At 42.2% G+C, this 23,472-nt stretch overlaps 1 protein-coding gene across 9 annotated transcripts in view; it reads right to left on the reverse strand.

The window, feature by feature from the left end:
• ADGRL3 (adhesion G protein-coupled receptor L3) overlaps positions 1-18,099 on the reverse strand; it is a 761,705-nt gene extending 743,606 nt beyond the window's left edge. For 8 of the 9 annotated variants that reach the window (XM_079770928.1, XM_079770927.1, XM_079770926.1 and 5 more), the window contains exon 1: positions 17,547-18,099. The gene's annotated coding sequence lies outside the window, so the exon portion shown is untranslated. The remainder of the gene's footprint in view (positions 1-17,546) is intronic. The other variant, XM_079770921.1, reaches the window with a different exon arrangement.
• Positions 18,100-23,472: the final 5,373 nt, after the last annotated feature.

A 23,472-nucleotide genomic window follows, 5' to 3' on the forward strand; every position in this document is an offset into this window, starting at 1 on the left:
GAGATCAAACCTGCAAGCTTGGCATATCAGGACGACGCTCTAACCAAATGAGCGACTAGGCCAGGGCCCAGATTGATACTTTACTACTGTCGTTTGACAAGTAGAAAGTCACAACGATAACACTGCCAAACTTTAGCAACGGTATTCCTAAAGAGTTCCTCCATTTCTACAGAGTTCCTCAGGACTGAAGACACCAGACGCATAATAAGTTAATGGGGGTGGGGAGAAGTCAGAATAAGAATGAGTAGAAACCAATCTTCTAATCTAGAGTAAAACTCCCTCCCATTCACAAACACACAGATTCATATCTCCAAGACTAAATCTTGGTTTCTTTATTGATAAAGTGTCCCGCAAAAATGTATACACACTTTAACTGCTGATAACTCACTTAATTTTCACTCCTTTTCAGGTTTAACTGATTTGAAATAACAGGTGAAGCTTTGAACAAAGAAAATTTATCCTAAAGTGCCACTAAACTTCTTTTTATGGTGTTACATAAAAGATAAAGTTTATGGTACAAAATCAGCAAGGTCGATGAATTGAAGGCACACAAATACTGAGTGAAACGGTTCCCGATGTTTGCGATTCCATTGCTTCCAGTTATCAGCAGTGCCTGGATCAGAACAGCCATCAGTCTGAAAACAGGCATTGGAAAAAAAATATTTCATTTCTGTAGATTCTTTTACATTTTGAAAATGAACTGTATGTTCATAAACACTGACTTTATAATCATTCAAAGTGCGTATACATTTTGAGGGAGCACGCTTTATAGATATTAAGAATTTTTCTCATCTCAGATGTACAGTGTCTGATCATTCTTTATGGTCAGCTAATAGTTTATCTAGCTATATAATAGAGGAATATGCAAATTACCTGGGACGCCATAATGTCATGACCGAACAGCAGGGACCTGAGGCTGCATGGCGTCAGGCCGGGGCAAGGGACCTCAGTCCATGACCCCCACCCCGCGGGGCTTGACAGGAGACCTCAGGCTGTGCTCCCCACCCCAGCGCCAGGCCTAGAGACCTCAGGTCGTGCCCCCCACCCCAGCGCCGGGCCAGGGGACTTCAGGCCACACACCCCCGACCCCAGTGCCGGGCCGGGGGATCTGAGGCTGCGTACCCCCATCCGGAGCCAGACTGGAAGACCTAAGGCTGCACCCCCTGCCCAGAGGGGCTTGACAGGGGTGGGGCCGGCCGGGTCTGGGTCTCAGCCAATGGGGGTGGGGCCGGTCGGGTCTGGGTCTCCTGTGTTTTTGAAGTGTGGGCAGGGATTTGACTCTTGGTCCTGCAGTGCGCCCCAGACTCTGACAGGAGGAAGATTTTCATATACATTTTACTAATTTTCTTTTATCTCTGACACTTCTATTATAGAGAAAGGGCAAATAGCAATATTAAAATATTTCCTCTAATTGATTCCCTTTTAATGTGCACGAATTTAGTGCACTGGGCCACTAGTTTGATGATAATTCTGAAATTTAATATTGCAGGCAGGAAACTGATAATTAAAACATACTCTGTTGATTCACTCTCTCTGTAAAATGACAACTGAAGGTGTGTTGCCTTGATTGACAAATCAAGGCAACTATGCTCAAGTTTCTTCCCTTTACTCAGCTCTATTAACCTCCTTGGCTAGAACGGGCTTGGAACTGGGATCAGCTCTTCCGATGACAGAATTTGAAGGGAGCAGTGACCCAGCACAGTCTCGAGGGCTGCCTACTCAACCTTCTCATCTCAGTTCAAATGTTATTTGATCTGGGATGTATTTCCATATCCCTCTCACCCCCCAGCTCAGACAAGGTCTGATCCTGCTGCTATAACTCTCATAGCATCCTGGATTTGACCTTTGTAGCACTTGCCACAATTTTAACTAATTAATTAATGATAGATACACTGCTTGATATCTCTTTATCTCCATGATTTTGCAATTCCTATAAAATCAGAGGCTCTTTCTGCCATGCTATGTTCCATATCCCCAGCATCCTGCAGGCATTTGATGCTAACAAGTACATAGTGAATGAAAAAAAAAAATACACAATGATTAAATGAAGCTGATCTTTAGAGAACTGCAGGAAAAAAAGCAGAACAATTAGAGGCCCATTTGGGAGAGGATATCTGTTTCAACAACAGATTAAAAAAAATTAACACAAACAATAAAAGCTACCAATGTGCTATATGATTTATGTCCATTATCTCAGATCATCCTCACCATAACTCTGAAAGGCAAGTGTTATTTGTATTCCCAGTTTACACGTGAGGAAACTGAGGCATGCGGAGGCCGAGTCACTTTTCCAGGGTCATACAGAGAGGGAGCTTAGGCTCCCTTCTTCTTTACTCTTTGCTTCTCAATAATATACATTTTATTTTATATGTTATATTTCTCTACATTGTTCTTATTACTTTCAGTAAAAATCATCTAATGTAGAACTACTAGGTTAATGCAAGCTGGTCCTTAAACCTTAAAATAATATGTAATAATTTTATATAAGTAAATTCAATTGTGGGGGGGGGGGAGAAAACAGTGAGTATTCAATACTCAATGTATACACTTCTGTTTTATAAATGAAGAGACGTTGTAATTGTCTTATTCTAAGATAACAGTGCCCTCGACCTAAAACTCAGGGCATAGAATTACTTTATCTGTAAACATAAAGAAAAGAAAGATGTTATAAGAAAATATATAAAATCATATAATCATTTACTGTGAAAGAAAGAGGAAGGAAGGAAGGAAGGAAGGAAGGAAGGGAGGGAGGGAGGGAGGGAGGGAGGGAGGGAGGGAGGGAGGGAGGGAGGGAAGGAAGAAAACAAAACCTGGTCGGGTGGCTCAGTTAATTGGAGCATCACCAAAGTTTTCGGGCTCAATTCCTGGTCAGGGCACTATACCTGGGCAAGATCCTTGTTCAGGATGAGTGAAGGAGGAAACCAATAGATGTTCCTATCTCACATCAATGTCACTCTCTCTCTCTCTCTCTCAACAATAAAAACATATCCTCAGGTGAGGATTTTTTAAAAGTGTAATAGTAGAGAACTATAATGTAGAGGAATGCGAGAAAACTTTATTAGAATATTAATGTTTTTTAATGTATTTTTATTGATTTCAGAGAGGAAGGGAGAAGGAGAGACAGAAACATCAATGATGAGGGAGAATCATTGATCGGCTGCCTCCTGCATGCTCCCCACTGGGGATCAAGCCCGCAACCCAGGCATATGCCCTGACCAGGAATGGAACCATGACCTCCTGGTTCATAGGTCAATGCTCAACCACTGAGCCATGCTGGCCGGGCTAGAATATTAATGTTTTTTAAAAGAATGTAAAATAATTTAGTGTCAATTTATTTTTAAACTTCCACCAAAAGAAATGTCTAACCTATTTTATCTTGTTAAAATATGCTATTACCACAGGCAGTACTGTGGGTTAGCTCTTTAACAAGGATGTAATATGAATTTTTTTATAAAATCAACTGCCCATTAAGATTTTTGATAAAGTAAACTTTCAAGCAGAGGTATTCTACTATAATGAGCTTTATTATTTTACTAGAGGCCTGGTGAACGAAATTCCTGCACTTGGGTGAGGTGGGGGGGGTCCTTCATCCAGGCCTGCGCCCTCCCACAGTCTGGGAGCCCTCGGGGGATGTGCTTAGGCCCGCTCCCCAGCCTTGAGCTCAGCTCCCCCTGTGGGAGCACACTGACCACCAGGGGGCAGCTCCTGCTTTGAGCGTCTGCCCCTGGTGGTCAGTGCGCATCATAGTGACCCGTAGTTCCACTGTTCGGTCTATTTGAATATTACCCTTTTATTATATGGGATTTTATCTTATGGCTGTTTTAGAGAGAAAGAACCCCAAGGCCTATCCCCTAGTTACAAAAGAAACTGAAGAAGTTATATGATCGATGTGATGTAGCTACTTAGTGACAATGCCATACCTGAAATCAGAAATGGGAATCCTCAAGGGCAAGACAGAAATTCCTTGAAAGCAGAAGCTATAAACCAACCATGTCCTTTTGGGCAAGTTACCACAGTTCTTGAAACATTAATTTAACTTTTATTGTGGTAAGTACATTTAACATGAGATCTACCCTCTTAACAAATTTATGAGTATATAATGCAATACTGTTAACTACAGCAACAGAATTATACAGCAGATTTCTAGAAATTACTCGTCTTGCATAAATGAAATTTTATTTCTCTTGATTAGCAAATGGGGACATTTTTAAATTTTTAAAAATATTTTTTAAAGTGTTTAAGAAATGAGTGTGCAAGTATGTGCCTCTTAAGATGCCTTCCATGCCTTCATTATTTCACAAGCAGATACAGAGCAATTTTCAATGGCACTTGAATTTATCTTTCAATAGTAACTTCAAAAACTGCTTTCACATTCAGTTGTTTCTTCTAGGTCCATGAAGTACATCCATCCAGCTATACACTCATTTCTTAATCAAGCATTAAACTGTCCTATAAATATGTTCTGATGCAGATTTAAAGAAAATATAGAAAGAGAAGAATAGACTTCCAATCTGAATGCTGGAAACATACCTTAAATACATGTCTTTATAATTGAAAGCAGAAGTCACAAAGATTCTGCTTAAAATATAACTGTTAGTCTCTTTGGCCAAAGAATGAACTAATGAAATCAAATACAGTAGGTACTTAATTATTGTAGAAATGATAAAAAGTCACATTATACACCTGCTGTTTTTCTTTCCCATTTGACTTATGAGTTACTAAACACCTCATATTTTGTACTTCACTCTTATTCCTATGGGTAGATCTCTAACTAAACTTACACTTAGCAAAAGTTGAGTCATATTTACTAATTATAAGCCATAATGTTCTGTTTCATTTTCTTTATGACCTCTCATTCTATAGACAACCTTCAATTATTATGTGTTTACTGACAATGTACTCCTACTTTTTGTACTTAAATTTTAGAACTGCCCAAACAAAGCCCACCAATTTCCTTGTTCCATAAGCGCTTTGGTTAAGAACTTTAAGTTCATGTTTTAGATGAACTTAAGAGATAAGACGTCCATTCAGAGCAGAGGACTTAACTATGAAAGTTTATGGGGACATAAAGTGGATGGTGGATTTCTTAATTCTTCATAAATCAGTTTCATTGTATAGTTTTGTTTTAATATTACATTAAATTCAAAGACATTAGGCTCCATCCTATTTTAAAATGTTAACAGCTAGCAAATTTCATTTTTACTACTATTTTACTGATCTCAGCTTTTATATATTGATATATATGAGTTAGTAATTCTTCAGAACTGCCACACCATTTAAGTTACTAATCTTTTCTCCCTATACATAACTGAGAGTTAGCATTCTTTAAAATTTCCAAAAAGTTAGGAGGACCAGATATACACAGAGGACAATGATGCATGGGAATCACTGTACCCAAGTAGTTAAAGTCAAACTAATTATTTACTCTCTGTCCCAGTAATTGTACTTCAAGGAATCTGTGCTACAGAAATCACCAGAGAATAGGCCAAGCTTATCCTTGCAAAATACAACAATCCACAGGAATAAAGAAAGCTTAAATAAATCACAGTATATCCACATGATGAAATATTTTACAATATTAAAAAGGATGCTTTCAAAAATAATGGCACAGGGAAATAGGAGAGAATTATAAGAACTGGGTATATATCTAATTTAACTTTAATTCCACTAAAACAAACACACATAAAATACAGATATTTCATGAATAAAATACATGGATAATCAAGTTAAAAATATGTGTGAAATAATCTCTGTGAACAATGCAAGGTACCACTGTATTATAATATACTAGAGGCCCGGTGCACAGATTCGTGCACCAATGGGGTCCATGGGCATGGCCTGTGGGGATAGGGCCAAAACGTGCAGTCCATCGCCACCTGCCACTCTAGCCTGCTGCTCCCACTCATCCAGGCCTCACTGGGCCTGCCAAGGGCTTGCGCCTAGTCATTTCTGATCTGGAGAGGATCATGCCACCACAGCAGGTGCTCACCAGCCGTGAGCACTGCCTCTGGCGCCCTTCACTCACCTGAGCAGCACTCCCACTGTGGGAGCACACTGACCACCAGGGGGCAGCTCCTGCATTGAGCACCTGCCCCCTGGGTGGTCAGTGAACATCATAGCGACCAGTCAACCGGTCGTTCGGTCGCTTAGGCTTTTATATATGTAGATTAGATGATTTCTGTTTTTCTTTAGTATCTCTATATTTCACAATTATTGAACACTAGAGGCCCAGTGCATGATTGAATCATGCACGTGTAGTGTCCCCTACACGCTTTCGCTTTCGATCGCAGTGGAGCTGGGTGCCTGTCCGCTGGTGCACCAGGCCTTTCAGAAGCCTCCAGCTCGGCGGAGGCTTCCGAAAGGCCTGGTGCCGGAGCAGACAGGCACTGATGGTCCGCGGCGGGACGTGAGCTCGCTGCCCCAGAGGCCCCTTCTGTTCCGCAGCACAGCCATGGTGCAGATGCTGAGCTCGCGCCGCCACTGGCCCAATCGGCTACCCTGGCCACCCCGAGTCCCGCCCCCTGCACCTCCCTCTGGCCCAATCCTGGGTGTAGTGGAGTGATGGTAATTTACATATTACCATTTTATTAGGTAGGATGAGCACTACTACAATCAGAAATAAAAAATACTAAATTATCATCATTCAACTAGAATAAGCTGCATGGAGAAGAATGAATGGGAATCTAAACTATTAGTAGTACCCAAGTGGAATCAAAAGAGCTGCATAAATGATACACACTGGGATAGCAGCAAGAACTCCAGAGTAATATCTACCAAGCTAAGGGAGAGTAGCAGGACAGGAAATAACACAGAAAGATTACTAACACAAAACAGATGGACTAGCATACCATCCTCTGACATTGATACTATGAGTCCCTCATACAGATTGAACATTCATTTGTAATAAAGTAGGTTAAGTTCTCATTTATGAACCTAATGTTTTCTTTCATATCCCATTACTTTTTTGTTGTTGTTGCTCTATCTCAACACCCCTATATTCAAGGAATAAAACACACACACGTAGCACTGCAATCTCACTATCATCCATTATTCAAGAAAGGTCTCCTTGAATAAATGTCTGCTCAGAGGCTCTCAGCAAATTTCATTTCTGAACACTACTGTCGGCAGCCCAGCAGGCTATTTCACCAAGATAAGATCACACATTTAATCAAATGCACCTAAAAAAAGAAATACTCGCAAAGTTTGCTTAATAATGCCAAATCATGAAAGTACAATGTTGACAGCCTTCTAATTTTTAGTGCTCCTTCTTTTTCAAGGATTTGCAAGAGAGATACGTGGGAGTTCAACTAACCTTTGAAAATTCACCAAATTATATTATGTGTTACTTTTTATATTGGGTTGGCACTTACAAATAAAAACAAAAAGTCAACACAATTTTGTGAGTAATAAAAAATAAATAAATAAAGGAGGTTTCCCAACTTATACAAATAACATCTCTAAAACACCATTTCACTTCAACTAGTCAGGTGTCAGCATAAAACACTACCCAGATGCTAGATTTTGTAATAATGGATCCATATTATAGGTCTGCCATTTGAATAACATTATTACTAGATAGATTGGAGTATGTTTTCACTGGATTCTTTAGATAACTAATAAAGTTATCCAAACTCAATTATTTAAAATATCCTACTTGATGTACTTTTGAATATTCTGTCTCTAAACATAGATTAACTTGAACAAATACATATGCCCATCAGTAGCATGACATAACAAGTACACTAGCCGGAGTCAAATAGATATCTCAGATAGATAGATTCATACCTACAAATCCATTTTTTCTTTTACTTCTATCCGCATTTATTTTATGCTGCATTTATTCTTTTTTAATATATTTTTATTGATTTCAGAGAGGAAGGAAGAGGGAGAGAGAGATAGAAACATCTATGATGAGAATCATGGATCGGCTGCCTCCTGCAAGTCCCCCACTGGGGATCGAGCCCACAACCCAGGCATGTGCCCTTGACCAGAATCGAACCTGGGACCTTTCAGTTCGCAGGCCGATGCTCTATCCACTGATCCAAACCAGCGAGGGCTGCATTTATTCTTATTCAATAGGTTTCTGTTTCTTTAGTTTCATCTGGGATAACTTTTTCTTCTGTGCAACCTCCACTTCTGGTTGCTCCTTTCCATCAAGTGTCATCATAAATTGGCTGGTGGAACTCACACATGATTTAATTAAAACATGAGCTCTACAGCCAATGGCATATCTCAGGGGCTTTATTCACCTGGAGGTACTCAATGCCTAAATAATCCACATTTAAACGTGTCAGACCAGCATTACTCTCTGCCTTTTCTGGCATGAGTAGCAAAAATTCAGCACTCTGTGCACCACCAACCCCGTGTCCAGTGCCCATTTGGCACTGGTACAATGGCAACTCCACCATCATCATGTGATGGAATGGTATATGTTGTTATATAATGACATCTTGCAGATATTTCGTGGCTTTTCAGATATGCACAGCCTCCTTGATAACTTGGGCAGTTCCTTAGGTGCTTCTGAACCTGAAGATTTGAATCCCTTGATTTGCATGTTTTTGTTGGATTTTCTGGGTCAACTGAGAAAACATTTTCCAAGATCACATTGGCTGCTTACAGGAAGAGTAAACCCATTTGTAATGATTTTCCTAACCAATTCTCCAACGCCTGATCTGTCTCGGTTAACAAAGGATTATTGTCGAGGACATTGAGGTTTTATCAGCCCCTCTGCCTTTTTGCTGTGTACAAGATCCCTCTATTAATTGAGCCTTTCCTTCTTCAAGCTATTTGTCCATGCACAGAGGAATTGCAATATCTTTACCCACCCCACTAAGCTGGTGATAATAGATGGATCTAAAACTGGGGACCTAATTCAGATGGTGGTGAAAGGGAAAGAATCTAGTAGGCAGAGGAAAGGAAAAGTGGGTCGGAACATGCAACTGGTGCAGCATCCTAGTGGTAGTCAAGATGCTATTTTTATTTTTGATGCCTAGAGGAACCTCCATCATTCACCAAAGGTTCTGTAGGTGAGAAAAATAATAACCTCCCAATAAATTGATCATTTGGCCTAAAGATAGTTGTAATTGTCTTTGCAAGTAAAAGAAGAACAATGAATTACCCCCAGTCTACCAAATCTTATAAATTGAAGTCCATACAACAACTAAGATGTTGGAGCATTTTGGAGTGACAGTAAAATAATATTTAACTGTCGTGCATAAAAAAAATATTAAAAATTGAAGTAAAATTTAACTATTGAAAGTGCCTAAAATTTTTAAAAATGAGTGTGTTATTTTAAAAGAAAACAGTTGCCTAAGGCCTTCTTCCAAAGTCAACTTCAGTTAATAATATGATTAAAACTTGACAGATTCAACAGTTAGAAGTCAATATAAAAAAGAAAGTCTAGATATACACATGCCTCATGTTAACACAAAACTATTTCTCAATGGACTCTTTGTCCGCTTCCTGAAGTCATGATCAGTATTCTGAGTCAAGATTCAGACAACCACCATCAGCCATTGACAAATCAAAAACACTAAAAATTTGAAAAAACAAAAAGATATCAATGTAAACCAGTTGAGCCCTTCCATTCATGCCGGACATAAAACCTCATACAAAAGACGCCCATCAGGACCAATTCCTCTTACCCAACAGAATTTGGAAGAGTTTTGAGGAAAGGAAAAGAGGAAAGAAACCAAACCAAAACAAAACTGGAGACTGTTGAAAAACCTCTTCCAGGGTCAGCTGTCAATGGAATGCATTTTAGTATTCAGGTTACCCACCCATGCAGAACATCAAAAACTGGGCTTGAGTCTCTCCCCTATTCTCACAGGCTCAGGCTACTGTGGAGTTGCTGGGGCTGGATTGAATAGTAACACACTCTGCCTCTGTGGGACGTATAAACACCAACACAAACTGATCAAACAGAAGGGGGTATCCTTTCTACTTGACTTTCATTTTCTTGAATTATACTTTAAAACACTTAAGTCTGGTACAACTTAGCAAGTCAGCTGTCCAATGTGCAGCTTATGTTTTCATTCATTTTTACCACCTACCATGTTGTACACTTTCCATTTTAACAGAAATGCTGGGTAATAATAGGTAAAAGTCACACGTTTCAGGAACGTCTCGATTGGCAATTGTCACTGAAATACGGATGTTAATTCTAAAATTCAGACGTATTTATCACCATGTCCCTACTTGTACTATTTTAAAGCAACTTTGGGGTCTGAATTTTAAGGCTTCATCTGCATTTATAACACTCTGATGAAGACATGAATTTTGGAATTATAAGTTTTTTAAGTATTGGAATCCCTAAGTCGTAAAAGTTTATGATGACTTGATTTGGTGACAATATTGTGTAAAATTCTGATGCAGTTCAAACTTAAAGAGCTACTGATGCCATGAGAAAAGATGATCAGGAGTTTAATTTAAAATGTCTTAAGTTAAATTGCTACTTTCATTTTATATGTGATTTAAGTCAATCTTCAGACACGATACTTGGTGGCTGTCAAAAATATTTTTTCTGTCAGGATTATGATTTTTGGTGGGGAATTAGTAGCAGAGCATAACTTTTTAAGATTAATAGCTCAGAAATAGGTACTTAAGAAAAGGTTAAAAAAAGGAAATTGGAAAAGACATAAAACCTTTCTCAGCTGTTTAAGAAAATGCTATTAATTTTCTTGGCTCATCAAGAACTCTTCAATTTAGAAAATAATATTTGAGTTAGCTATTTTTTAATAATGGTAGTTAAGGACATTTCTAATAATACTATGACTATTAATAACAGGTTCCATTCATTAAATGCTCAATCTATCAGGTACATTTCTATTTACTTCCTATTCCTCACCCCAAACCAGCAAAGAAGATGCCATTATCTTTTTTTAAAATATATTTTATTGATTTTTTACAGAGAGGAAGAGAGAGGGATAGAGAGTTAGAAACATCGATGAGAGAGAAACATGGATCAGCTGCCTCTTGCACACCCCCTACTGGGGATGTGCCCGCAACCAAGGTACATGCCCTTGACCAGAATGGAACCTGGGACCCTTGAGTCCGCAGGCCGACGCTCTATCCACTGAGCCAAACTGGTTTCGGCCCATTATCTTTATTTATAGACAAAAAACAATAGAGTTAGAGAGTTATGGGTTGTTTCTCATTCCAAAGGCCATTTCTGAAAAGTTCATAACTAGGGACAACACCCAGCTATGCCCATCTGAAGAATATAATTTTGTTTTCACAACTGTAAATCAAGATTAACCAAAGAGCTGGAAAAGACAAGTGCTATGGTACTTGCAGGGATAAGGGAAATATCTAGTCGTGAATATACTCAAATATATAATTTATAAATATATATATAAATTTTCAAATAGATGTCAAAGTCCCATTCAGAAGTATTACAGTTCACTTTTAAAATTAAGATTCTAGTAAAACTAATCTCTGTGTGGAGCTTCTGTTGTTCATTAGGCTTATTACCCCTCACAAATAAACGGAGCCACAGTATATAATTACCCCATGGGTCCTTCTCCCTGAAAATGGCCTGTTGTGGTGCATCGATAGTGATTAACAGACTAAGAGTGTAGTGGGTTGTCTTGATATCACTTTAGAAAAGTGATTTCCTCCCTAATAATTCCCATGATACATAAATATTCAATTAGGGTCTTTGAAATCTAGTTTTAATTGGGCATTCCTACTCTACCCAACTGCAAACTTAGCCCAAGTTATGGAAGGTATTTTATTAATTCATAATATTTTTTTTTAAATCCCACCAACTCCTCATTATTTTTAAAGTGGGAAGGTAAAAATAAAGCCAAGATTATCTTTTATTTGAAATTTTCAAATTTAATAATGTTTTAAATGATGCTCCAAAGCAATGAGGCGAAACATAACCACGTATCTGAATCCCATGAGGAGTTGATTAATGTTTCTTGGAGCCCTCATGAGACCTAGTAAATAATAATGATAATAATAAAACTAATGACAGCAGCAAATAGGGGCCTATGTATTATGTGCCCAGAACCACGAGGGGCACTTTGTATATATCTTCTCATTAAATCTTCACAACAACCTATGAATTAGGCACAACTGTTATACCCATGAAAGCATTATCAGGAAATTGAGGCATAGAGAGATTGGGTATCTTGCCCAAAGTCAAATAACTTATCAAACCTAAGCAAACACGCCCCAGAGACCCTTCTCTTCACCACCACACCATTCTGCCTCTCCAGATATCAGAATTTCAAGACCTGGGGCCTAGATTTTAAATTTTCCCAGTAGCTCCTTTGCTACTGTCAGGACATCAGGCTGGAGATGTGGCAGCTTTAAAGCTTCGGTTTCACCAACTGGGGATCAAAACAGTTCAAGACAAGCTTTCTACGATGGAAAGAAAATAATGAAAATGTCAGACAAATAATAAAACCTCCAACCTATTTGTGTCTTTTTAAAACTGAACCATCCACTTGTTTTCTCATTCCAGATGGCTTCTTATATGGTTACATGGGGTGAGACTTGTGAGTACAAGGAGGCAGATCTTGGAACACTTCTCAGACTCCCTGGTCCCAAGACCCTATTACATGCTTAAAAATTAATGACCTAAAACAACTTTAGATTACGTTGGTTTTAACTATCAATACTTATGCATTCATAAAGTGAGGAAACTTTTAAATACATGGCATATGCCATCAGAGCAATGATGTAATCACATATCATGTACCTTCTGGAAACTCCCCCCTCCCGCCCCACCCCCCTCACACACACACACACTTGTTCAAGTGAAAGGCCAATCACATCTTAGCATTATTATGACAATGTTTTCTCCTGACAGGCCTGAAAGCGTCTTAGAGGGACCCACAGGTTTCCCCAGAACACAAATTGAGAAGAGGAGTAGTCTGCTCTACAAAATAACTGCCATAAAAGTTTACCAGAAATATTCAATTCGGTGATTTATTTTTCCATCCCAGAGATAATTTTCATAATAAATAAGATTACCACCAACAACATTCTATTTAAATTCTTGAATAATATGGACCAAATATTAACTTCCTCTAATATATGTAGTCATTCTTATGAAGACATTTAACATTAAATTCTTATTTTCAGTGTCAACAAGACATGAACAAGACGTAAGTTATTAAGATCTATAGAATCTGTCATGATCAAATATAGGAATAACTCTCTCCTTTCACCCACTCCCTAAAACAGTGGAGAAGTTCATTAATTCAGAGTAGGACAGCCAGTTTTTAAATATATTTTGTACTCATGAATACATCAACACACTTCACAATTCTGAGAGAAAAAAACAGTACACCTGCTACCATTGCAGTAGTAGAGTTCATTTAATCCACATGGACACTCAGACCAGGGTAATACTGTATCATTAAATGGTTGGGAGAAATATACACATCTTAGAACTTATAATTGATATCAAGACACATACTTACCTATTTTCTCAAACTGATGAATAAACAACAATATCAAAATCACAATGAAGGAAAAAATCTAGATTTTTCTCCCCACTGATAAACAACTCCCTAACAACACACACACACACACACACACACACACGCACACACATGCACACACAGAGATAACAAAGGGGAAATAAATGTCAGAAGGACCTTACTCAAATTTGAATGTTTTACATTTTATTATAAAATTGGGTATTCTATAAAGAAATGCATTTGCATAAAAGAAAAAGACAAAGATGCAATAGTAATCTAAGCATAAATATGTCCTTGAAGGCAAACAAATGCTAAATTACAATACAGCTTCTGTCAATGTGAGCAAATTCATATTTTGAATGTAATGCAAATCTAAGAAATCAAAGGGAAAATAGCCATTTGCAAAATTGGAGGAAAGAGCATCTTCCTTTAAGTCCAACTGCTCTAGCCATTCATACCATGCTAAATTAAGGCTGCATAGCATTTCTCAAAATCACTCTTTGTTCTTAAATACAAAAATCACAACCAGTTTTCCTGAATTCTAGGCAAAAATGACCCACTTCTAATAGTAACTGTCACTCCTACTTGGCATTCCTTTTCAAAAACAGTTTTAAAAAGTGGTTAAAGTGGTCCAAATGAGACCAGAAAACCAATTCAGTTTAGCATTGTGTATATTATTTGACTAACTTCAATCCTTTTGACCTTATAAGCTTTTTATTTTCTAGTTAGGATTTCCTTTGCTATAGTTAACCAAGGAATCAAAGATAATCAAATTCATCCAAATGTTGCCTAATTACCAGAAACAATGCCAGGCATAGTAGCTGGAGCCAGTAAATCTCATACTGTTATTCCCAGTGAAAAGGAGTATTTAAATCTCCAAAATGTAAGAAGATCATTATAAAGACAACCATTTCTAAAACATCCTCCATTCATATTGTGAGGAGAGCTCTCAACCTGAAGGATAATCAGATCAAGCAACTTAAAATGAGACATTAAAAAGCATTTACCCATCATACAAATCCCATGTTGGCTTATTGCTCTTCAGGCCAGGGATGCCCGATGCAACCTAACATGTCTATCGGAAAGATTTAAAGAGTTCACATAAACCTTTACACAAATCATTCCTTGTACCCCGAGTTCATAGAAATAGTCCAGTTACCCATGCACACCAATAGAGCAGGCTATTGGACATTTAGTGATCAAGAAGTGCTGTGGAATGGCAACCCAGCACTCTGACATGTTCACCTTCAGCTAAAGACAGCACAGTACACGGACAAACACAGTCCTCATGACATCAGGACCTGTGGAATGTAGGACTGCTAGGAAACATGCTGCTAGGAAACAAAGAACAGACCTGACCAAATCTTCCAATGTATGGACTTGGAATCATGGCAATTAGATCTCCTAAAATGAGAGGACAAGTATCCCTTCATCTTCAGAAATGTTTGCAAGTTTAAAGACTTTAACACCTACCCTCCAGAAATGAAGCAAATATAGGACGCTGGATTCTCATGAATTGAATCACAATTCTCTTAAGTTTTCTTTTAAGGTGACCACCACTAACAATAACTCATAAAAATATAACAATCAAAATCAGGGATCAGGGATTCTGTATTCCTTTTTGTTTATGTTTTATTTTTTGCAACCTAAGCTTTTCAAGAAGTCAAGATTTTAAGGAGAAAGAAATGTGTAGACATTATAGTACCTAGAAACAAAGTACCCTTTTAGATTTGCCGTGCTATGTTTTTAGAACAAAATAGAGCATAGCCATTTGCAACAAACACCCAAGCAGCCAGAGGTAATCTACAACTAAGGCATTTAATCTTTTAATTATTGAAACTAAAAAGCAGTTTCAAGTTTTAAAAAACTGATTATCTTTGTATATTGTTAACCCTTGCTTTGGTTACAAAAAAAAAAAAAAAAAGATAGTGTGAAACAAAGCTAAGAGATCTTTCCATGAAAATATCCTTTTAACTTCCACACAAATTATCTGAAAACCTCTTTGGGCTATACTATAAAAGAACTGGCAAGTCTATCTGTAATCCACGTACAAACTGGGTGCTAGGAACTCCAGGTCATTTAGTATCATGACAGATTGAAAAATGTACCAGGGGAAACTGGCTAAATTCTGTTTAATCTCATAGGGAAATAAAGGACATTCTCCAAGTGAACAATTACTAAAGAAGCGTGTCTTTGTAGATTCTAAAATGGCATTCTTTTAACTAGTTTTGCTAGCCCACTAGGACACTAAATTAGCAGACCGCCTAGTTACTTCACAGCGAAACACAGAAGGCAGTTTTTTTTCTTCCTGCCCGAGTCTATGCGTCTCCTCATTTCCCCAGCAGCCGCCGGCTGGAAGGATGTAAAAATCAGAGGTGCAAGAAGACTTATACTTCCTAATGAGTAATCCACCCAGGAAAGTAAACACAACTCACACCACTAGGTTCGCTGGGAAGGAGACTGGGGCAGGGCTGCTGGCACCCTTGTTTACAATGTGCTCTAAGGACTGCAGGCAGGATCCCAGGCAGGCACCGGGAGGAGACACCCAGGGGTGGCTCACCCGCTGGAGTTCGCCCAATTGCTAGGCTATCTCTGGCCATAAATAAAGCAGCACATGTTTCCATCTGAGCGAGGAAAGTGGCCGGAGAATTCCAGGGACCGGGGGTTGTGCCGGCTTCGCTCGGTTACTTGAGTCTGCCAGAGAGATGGCCACACTACCCGCTGGTCCCCATCGGGGCCAGTCCGGGGTGCGATGCGCGCTGCACCAGAGACTCTCCCGCGCCGCACGCATCCCGCGGAGGTGCTCCTCGCTGGCGGAAAGGGGACAGGGGGACACCGAGAGGCGTCCCCGCAGACCCCACGGGGCCCCCGCGGCCTCCTCAAACCAGATTTTCCAGTTAAGCGGATCCCGGGAGATTTTGACAAGCAAGCTCCGCTCAAGTAGCATCCAGCTCTGCCATCCCCGCAAACACCTCCCGGCCCTCCCCTGAGCGCACGGAAACGCACGCACACACGCCGCACCGCCGCCAACTAACCCTTGCAGGGAGGTCGCCCCCAGAAACACACATACACGCCCACCCACCTATACTGCTGGGGGGGGGGGGGGCGGCCTGGCACGCTTAGCTCCAGACTCCAGCGGCGGGGGCGCAGGGGCACCCTCGCTTCGAGGCAGGCTGGAGCCTCGCCTTCTCCTCCGTGGCGCCTACCGTCCTACCTGTAACCCAGCCGACCGCGGCCACCAATACTCTCCCCATCCCGCCCCGGTGCCCCCGCCACCCGGATTCCTTCAACAGCCCCCACCCCCCCGCAACCCGTGCCCACTCCCAACACCGCGCCGCCGCGGGCCACCCAAGAAAGTGGCACCTTCCTCCAACCAAACCGCCTAACAAAGCCTGGACAAGCGCGTCTAAACCAAACTGCCGTGAAGGGGACCCAAGGGGCGGGGTGCGGGGAGACAGCTCAGCTCCACGACTCCGGGGCGCGACCGGGGCACATGCCGCCCAGCCAAGGATGCTCCGAGGCAGGTGTCTAGGCAGGATCGCGGCAGGCTGGCCACCCCGTGGTCCCCACAACCCCGGAGCCCAGCTCCTCACCGGGTGTCTGTGGGTCCTCTAGCCTGCTCCCGCCTCCAGCGGCACCCGCTCCGGGCAGGCGGAGAGAAGGCGCCCCCTGGTCAGCTTTCAGCCCCCCCCCCCCCTCCAGAGGATGACACTTGGGGTGAGAGAGGAGGGGAAATTCCCGGGGTGGAAACCGTTCCTATTCCCCCGCGTTTGGGACTGCGAAGGCGCCGGGTCTGCTCTCCCCTTCATCCCGCTTGGCCGCCAAATCTCCCAAGAGCTGGAAAAGCCTCAAAACCGGTGCCAAACCCCAGCGCCCACCAGCCAAGAGACTCCCCTCCCGCCCCGCATCACAATCGGATGAGTGTGTGTGTGTGTGTGTGTGTGTGTGTGTGTGTGTGTGTGGTGTGTGTGTGTGTGTGTGTGTGCAAGTGTGTGAGTGGGAGGATGAGGGTGCGTGAATCCCCCACGACCCCCCACCCACCCACCCACCCAGGTAGCCCGCCCCGCGGACGCCGGTCACCACTATGAGGAAGTAAGAAGAATAAATTACCTTCCGGAACCGCAGGTCCCTGCGATCGTCCCATCAGTGGCTCAACAACCTGCAGCTGGGTGCCGCGTCCACCATCCAGCCATGGAGCCCGGGGCGCAAGCCCGCCCGGCCCCGGCGAGGACGCCCCCGCCGCGCTCGGCAAAGGAGGACAACCCAAGCGCAGAGAAGGCAGCAGGAGGGTGGAAACCCCAGTCAAGGAAACAGCAACAACAAAAAAAAGTCTCTCCTTACCCCTTTCTTCTGCTACACAGCCATGGAAAACGGAGAGGGGGTGGATGGAGGGTGAGGGGAGAAGAAGAACCAAACGCTGGTCTTCCTGGACGCGTCCCGGCTTCGCACGCACCCAGGCGCCCAAACGCCGAGTCCGGGGAGAGGGGGGTTCAGATGCCTCCCGCGGTCCACAGTTGCACAACTTCGGAGTCGAGCTCCGTCTCCCGCAGCAGCCGAGGGACCCGAGCGGCAGCGATTAACATGCGGCAGTCATCGCCGGGGCTGCTTCTCCTCCCGCCGCCGCCGCCGCCGCTTCTGAAAAGACGCTGCCGAGGAGACCAAAAATCTCCCACCATCCCCCCCCGCCGCCAGCCGATCTTTACATCCAGTTCTCCCACACCCCACCCCCTTCTCTTTCTTCTTCTTCTTCTTCTTCCTCGTCCTCCCCCTCCGGTCTGGGAGCGGGAGCGATGGAGTAGGCAGTGGGAGCCGAGAGGGCCGAGGGTGGCTCCTCCGCCTAACCCTCCTCCTCCTCCTCCTCCTCCTCCGCTGCTCGAGGTTCTCTCCCCGCCGAGGGTCTCCTTTCGCTCCCGCAACCTGCGTCAGGAGCCGGAGCGAGGGCCACGCAAACTCCTTTTCCCGGGTGCACGGCGGGGGCGCGCGGGCGGAGCGGGCGCCCGGCCTCCGAGGGCTGCGTCCCGGGGGCCGCGGAGCCCCGAGCCCGGGGGGGATGGCTGATTAGCTGGCCGGGCGGGCCGGACAGCTGTGGGCATGTGGGCGCTCCATTGCGCGGTCCCGTGCTCCGCGCCCCGCCGCCGCCGCCGCCGCCGCCTCTTGGCTTCTTTCTCTTCTTCGACTCCGGGAGCACGAGCGAGGCTCTGGCGCTCTCCAGACACGCACACTCACCCGCGCGCACCCCCGACAGGGCTCCTGCCGAAGCCCACCGTGCAACCCGTGCGCGCGCACCGCCGGAGAGAGAGGACGGAGGCGAGAGAGAAGAAAGGAAGGGGAGGGGGCGAGTCACAGGCGGCGGCGGCGGCAGCAGCAGCAGCAGCAGCTGCGGGAGCCGAGGCAACGAGCAGTCCGGGAAGAGCCGGCGGCGGCGGCGGCGGCGCCCACCCGGGCCAGCGGCAGCATCTGCATCCCCGCTCCCGGGAACGGGGACGGCCGGTGCCGAGCGAGCGGGCGGCCGGGCGACGCTCCGAGAGCCGGCCGGGGCGCGGACTCGCCGGGACTGTCCAGCCTGCGCGCGGCGGGTGCAGCCGGGGCCGGAGCCAAGGCCAGAATGAGCCGCGGGCGGGCGAGCTCCGAGAGCGCCCCGAGCCGGGGAGGGGGCTCGCGCGGGGGGAATGGGGGGTGGCAGGCAAAACCCGGATCTGGAGTCGGCTCGAGCTCCGCCACGCGGGCTCCACCTAGCAGCTCGGCAAACGCTAGGAAGTGGGAACGCGAGGGCTGCTCCTAGAGGCTTCCCTTTCAGGGTTTGTCAAACAAAGGGTACCTCTGCCGGGCGGTTTTGAGGCATCCCTCTATCTCTCCCCCACCTCCCCGCGTCCCTCTCCGGCCCCTCTCCCTCTCCGTCACCATTTCCCTCTCTCCTCCTCCGCCTCCACTCCACCCCAGGTGAGTAAAGGACATCCGATGGAAAAGACGGCCGGTGTCTCTTTTTCCAGGTGCAGGTTATTCCATATTTTCATTATGCGAGTACCGAGCCCCCGAGCGTTTTCTGCCTTTGGTCCATTTTCTGTCCCTTCAAACTTATCCCAACGTGCAAGTTCCTTGCAGAGTTTAAAGTGCCCTCCTCTGATCATCGAATGTAGGGATTCCATGATTTTCTTTGACAGTATCACCAAAAATTATCATAATGGACAGTGAAAGGTGCCAACTCCAAAGTAATGCCTTCCGATAGAAGAAGTCTGCCTAAAGTCAGTTACTGAACGGCTTTGTCCCTTCTTTGTAAACGAAAGATAATTTCTACGGTCTTTTCCTGACCTAAAATTTTATGGTTTGAAATGGCTAAGGTGTTACTTTCTGTATCAGTAAATTCTAGTTAATGGTGTGATTATGAGAGAAACTAAGATGTATTATGTGCATACAACAAGCACATTATATCCAAGTTGTATTGGAATATATATATATATATATATATATATATATATATATATATATATATATATATTCTGAATGATCTAATACCCTTCCAGAGCTCTTAGGGAGGTAACTGCAGAGTATCTGAGGAACCTAAAACCTCATTGGAATTCACAGACCATACACAATACAAGTGACTATCAAAATCCCATTCGCTCTTCAGAGCTCAATCCCAGTGCCAGGTGCTCCAAAAAGCCTTTCTCATCGGCCCCAATTAAAATCATCACCTCTTCCATTATACTCCCATAGCACCTTGGTGGTATCTCTACAATAACCACCTATTTCATTCTACCTTTTTCTTGAAATAGTTGCATGTCTATATGCCTCCTCAGATTACAGAATCATCTTTATAACATCATAGTACTCTGTATCCACAGTATTTTGCACATTGTCATTCCTTTTTTAAAACTATGGGAGGGGGGTTTATAATATTGTTGAATTCTGACCAACTAGATTTTCACAGGCTCAAGTTAGCCTACTTGAATTTGCCTAATATAGGGCATCCATAAACTCTCCTGAGTACTTAAAGAAAATATAAGCTGACAGCTGGAGTCACTTGTTACTTGAATAATTTTGGAAAGAGGAGACTCTAGCCAATTGTGACAAGAAGCTCTTATTTGTAAAGAAAGCAACATGGAAACGACTCAATTCATTTCCCAAATGGATATGTGTAGAAAAGTATAAAATAATAGAATGTAGGATGAAAGGTGCTGTATAGATAGTAAATGTTATTACAGGTAGCAGCTGAAATATAAACAATACCTATAGGACAATTTTAAAATCAACCTTATCACAACTTTACAGGTATGGAAGGATATGGAAAAGGAGTTAATATATTTATCAAAATATGTAACATATTAACTGAAAACTAATCATATTAAGTTAAACAATTAAATATGAAATGTTAACTGAAAAGTAAACATTTAAGTTAAATATGTATTTAAAAGTATTCACCAAAGAGGAATTAACCACAAATAAGCAATTAAAAAAAAAAAAAAGATCAAACAGAATAAAGAAGGCAAAAGCACCAAAAATGAAAAATAAAAATGAGTAAAAATAACGAATGGTTAAAAAAGGGAAAGAAAGAAAATAAGTTAATTGTTTATATGGTTTAATCAAATGTTAAGATAGCAATTTTTATTGTAGCTATCTGTATGTTTGTCTCAAACGTCATACTTTTTCCAAATCATTTTTAATCTAATGAGCATAGTCTTTAGTAGTTAAGATATAAAATATCTCACTTTATTGTCAGTAAATCCTTTACCCTTGCCAATATTTTTTAAGGCAAACCTCCCACAAAAATAAAGTGAAGTAAATCCTATGCCTTCTTTGCTACACAACTATATTTAACACCTTCTCAGGGACATGATAGCATCACAGATGTTTGAGTAAAGATGCTATTATACATGGTCGCTTTGTGTGCTAGAATGATTTTTGAGAAATATGGCACTGTTGGTTTTAACTCCATTAAAACTGAAAAAAAAAAATATCTACTAAATGGAAAAGAACTTCTCAAAATTTAAAAAAGTGATTCTAATCAAATAGGATTATCAAAATTAAAATATTTTAATAGCTATCAAAATTTCCTAACCAAATATTTTTTTCAGATTAAAAGAAATGCACTAAGTTTTCCAACAGCATGAAAGTTAGGAAAAGAATATGGATATCTGTTTACAAGATAAATTAAAATGGCCAATAAAACTAAGGAAATATGTCCTGCCTATACAAGTCCAATACATAAAAAGATACAATCACCAGATTCATCATGTTTCATGTTTCACCTGTTAGAAGACCGAAGAAACCCAAGCGACGCTTAGAGAAATGGAGTTGCACAGTTTTATTACGCCGACGGTCTCAGAGGAGTGCCTCCAGAGTCTGAGCAAACCAACATGGTGGAAGCCCTTCTTTTATCCCCTTTTGGTTTCTTTGTTCCCCCAAGTATGGATGGGGACTTCCAGACCTTTCATGGGCTTTGCAAAAAGCCCGGTGGGTTGGGATGGGGGTCTTGAGGTCATATCTAAGGGCCTGGCCTGGCGCCAGTGGTGATAACCCCCTCCAGGGGTTGTGTATTGTTCATGGTTTATGGCCTCTGTAAAATGTGAGCATTTAGGTAACATGTTTTGCAAGACCAGATTGTGGAGGAAAGGGGCAGTGACTTAATTATAGGTTATCAAGAATGTACATTAGGTTATTGCACAGATTCAGATTGCTAGTCCTCCCTGCAACCCCCACCCCAAACATCAGGGTTACATTGGAATTATCCTTTTGCCTTTTCACACCCATTAAGTTAGCTGAAAAGTAACAGTGCCCTAGTACTAGCCCAGTGGTCGGCAAACTCATTAGTCAACAGAGCCAAATATCAACAGTACAACGATTGAAATTTCTTTTGAGAGCCAAATTTTTTAAACTCAAACTTCTTCTAACGCCACTTCTTCAAAATAGACTCGCCCAGGCCGTGGTATTTTGTGGAAGAGCCACACTCAAGGGGCCAAAGAGCCGCATGTGGCTCGCGAGCCGCAGTTTGCCGACCACAGTACTAGACTAACAAAAGTTTGTTGAGACAGGTATACCACCTGTCCATTAACATGCTGTTGATGTATACTGACACATTTTTTTCTGGAAAGAAAGTTGACAATATGTATCAACTGCCTTATAGAATATATGTCATTAACCCAGTATTTCTCTTTACAGATATCACTTCTACATGAAAAAAAAAAAAAACAGAGGTATGGACAAAAATTTTGCATAGTGATATGCATCTCAGTCATACTTGTTATGTAAGTGGAGTGAATATATAAGGTATGTAGACATTCCGAGTGATCTTGTTTTTTCTTCTCAGTAAAAGCCTTCTTATCTGATTGGAATTGGTAGTTATTCAGTTAATGAGAAAAATAGTTGGTTAAGGCAAAAAATATTTTTTTAAATGTTTCATACATTCAGTATTAATTAGGATTTATTTTGGCTGCAAACAATAGAAACACAAAATAACAACAAGCTAAACAAGGTAGAAGTGCATTTCTTTTTCTCAAGTGAAAGTCTAGCAGTTGGTGATCCTGGGGTGTTATGGCCCTCCAAAGCATCACAAAGTGAAACAGGCACCACCTTTATCTTCTTGCTCAGCCACCTATGGCCATTATTCCCAAGTCCAGTTCTAGCAATCATGTCTACACGGCAGGATCAAAGAAGCAACAGAGGAAGAGAAAGTCATACTCACATCCAAGGACATTTTTCTAAAGTTGTACATCCCACTTCCCCTTTCATTTCATCCTCAGAAATGGTGAGGGGGTAACACTGAGCTACAAGGTTAATGGGAACGGTTGACGATTCCAGGAAGTCATGTGTCCAAAAGAAAATTAGGACTTTTTTCATGATTTAGCCCTTCTTCAGCCTATGACTTAACATCATGTTCCACCCTGGGCTGAGCTTGCATACAATAGGTTTTCAGAAACCAAATGAAGGGCTAATGCAGACACAGACAATGCCATCTTCTCACAAAATCACCTTCAACCAGATGTAAATGTTCACAAGATTTATAATTACTGAGCTTTTTCCATCAAGAAAAATACTCCCT

This window comes from Cnephaeus nilssonii, assembly GCF_951640355.1.
Source record: "Cnephaeus nilssonii genome assembly, chromosome: 1".
Taxonomy (NCBI): Eukaryota; Metazoa; Chordata; class Mammalia; order Chiroptera; family Vespertilionidae; genus Cnephaeus; species Cnephaeus nilssonii.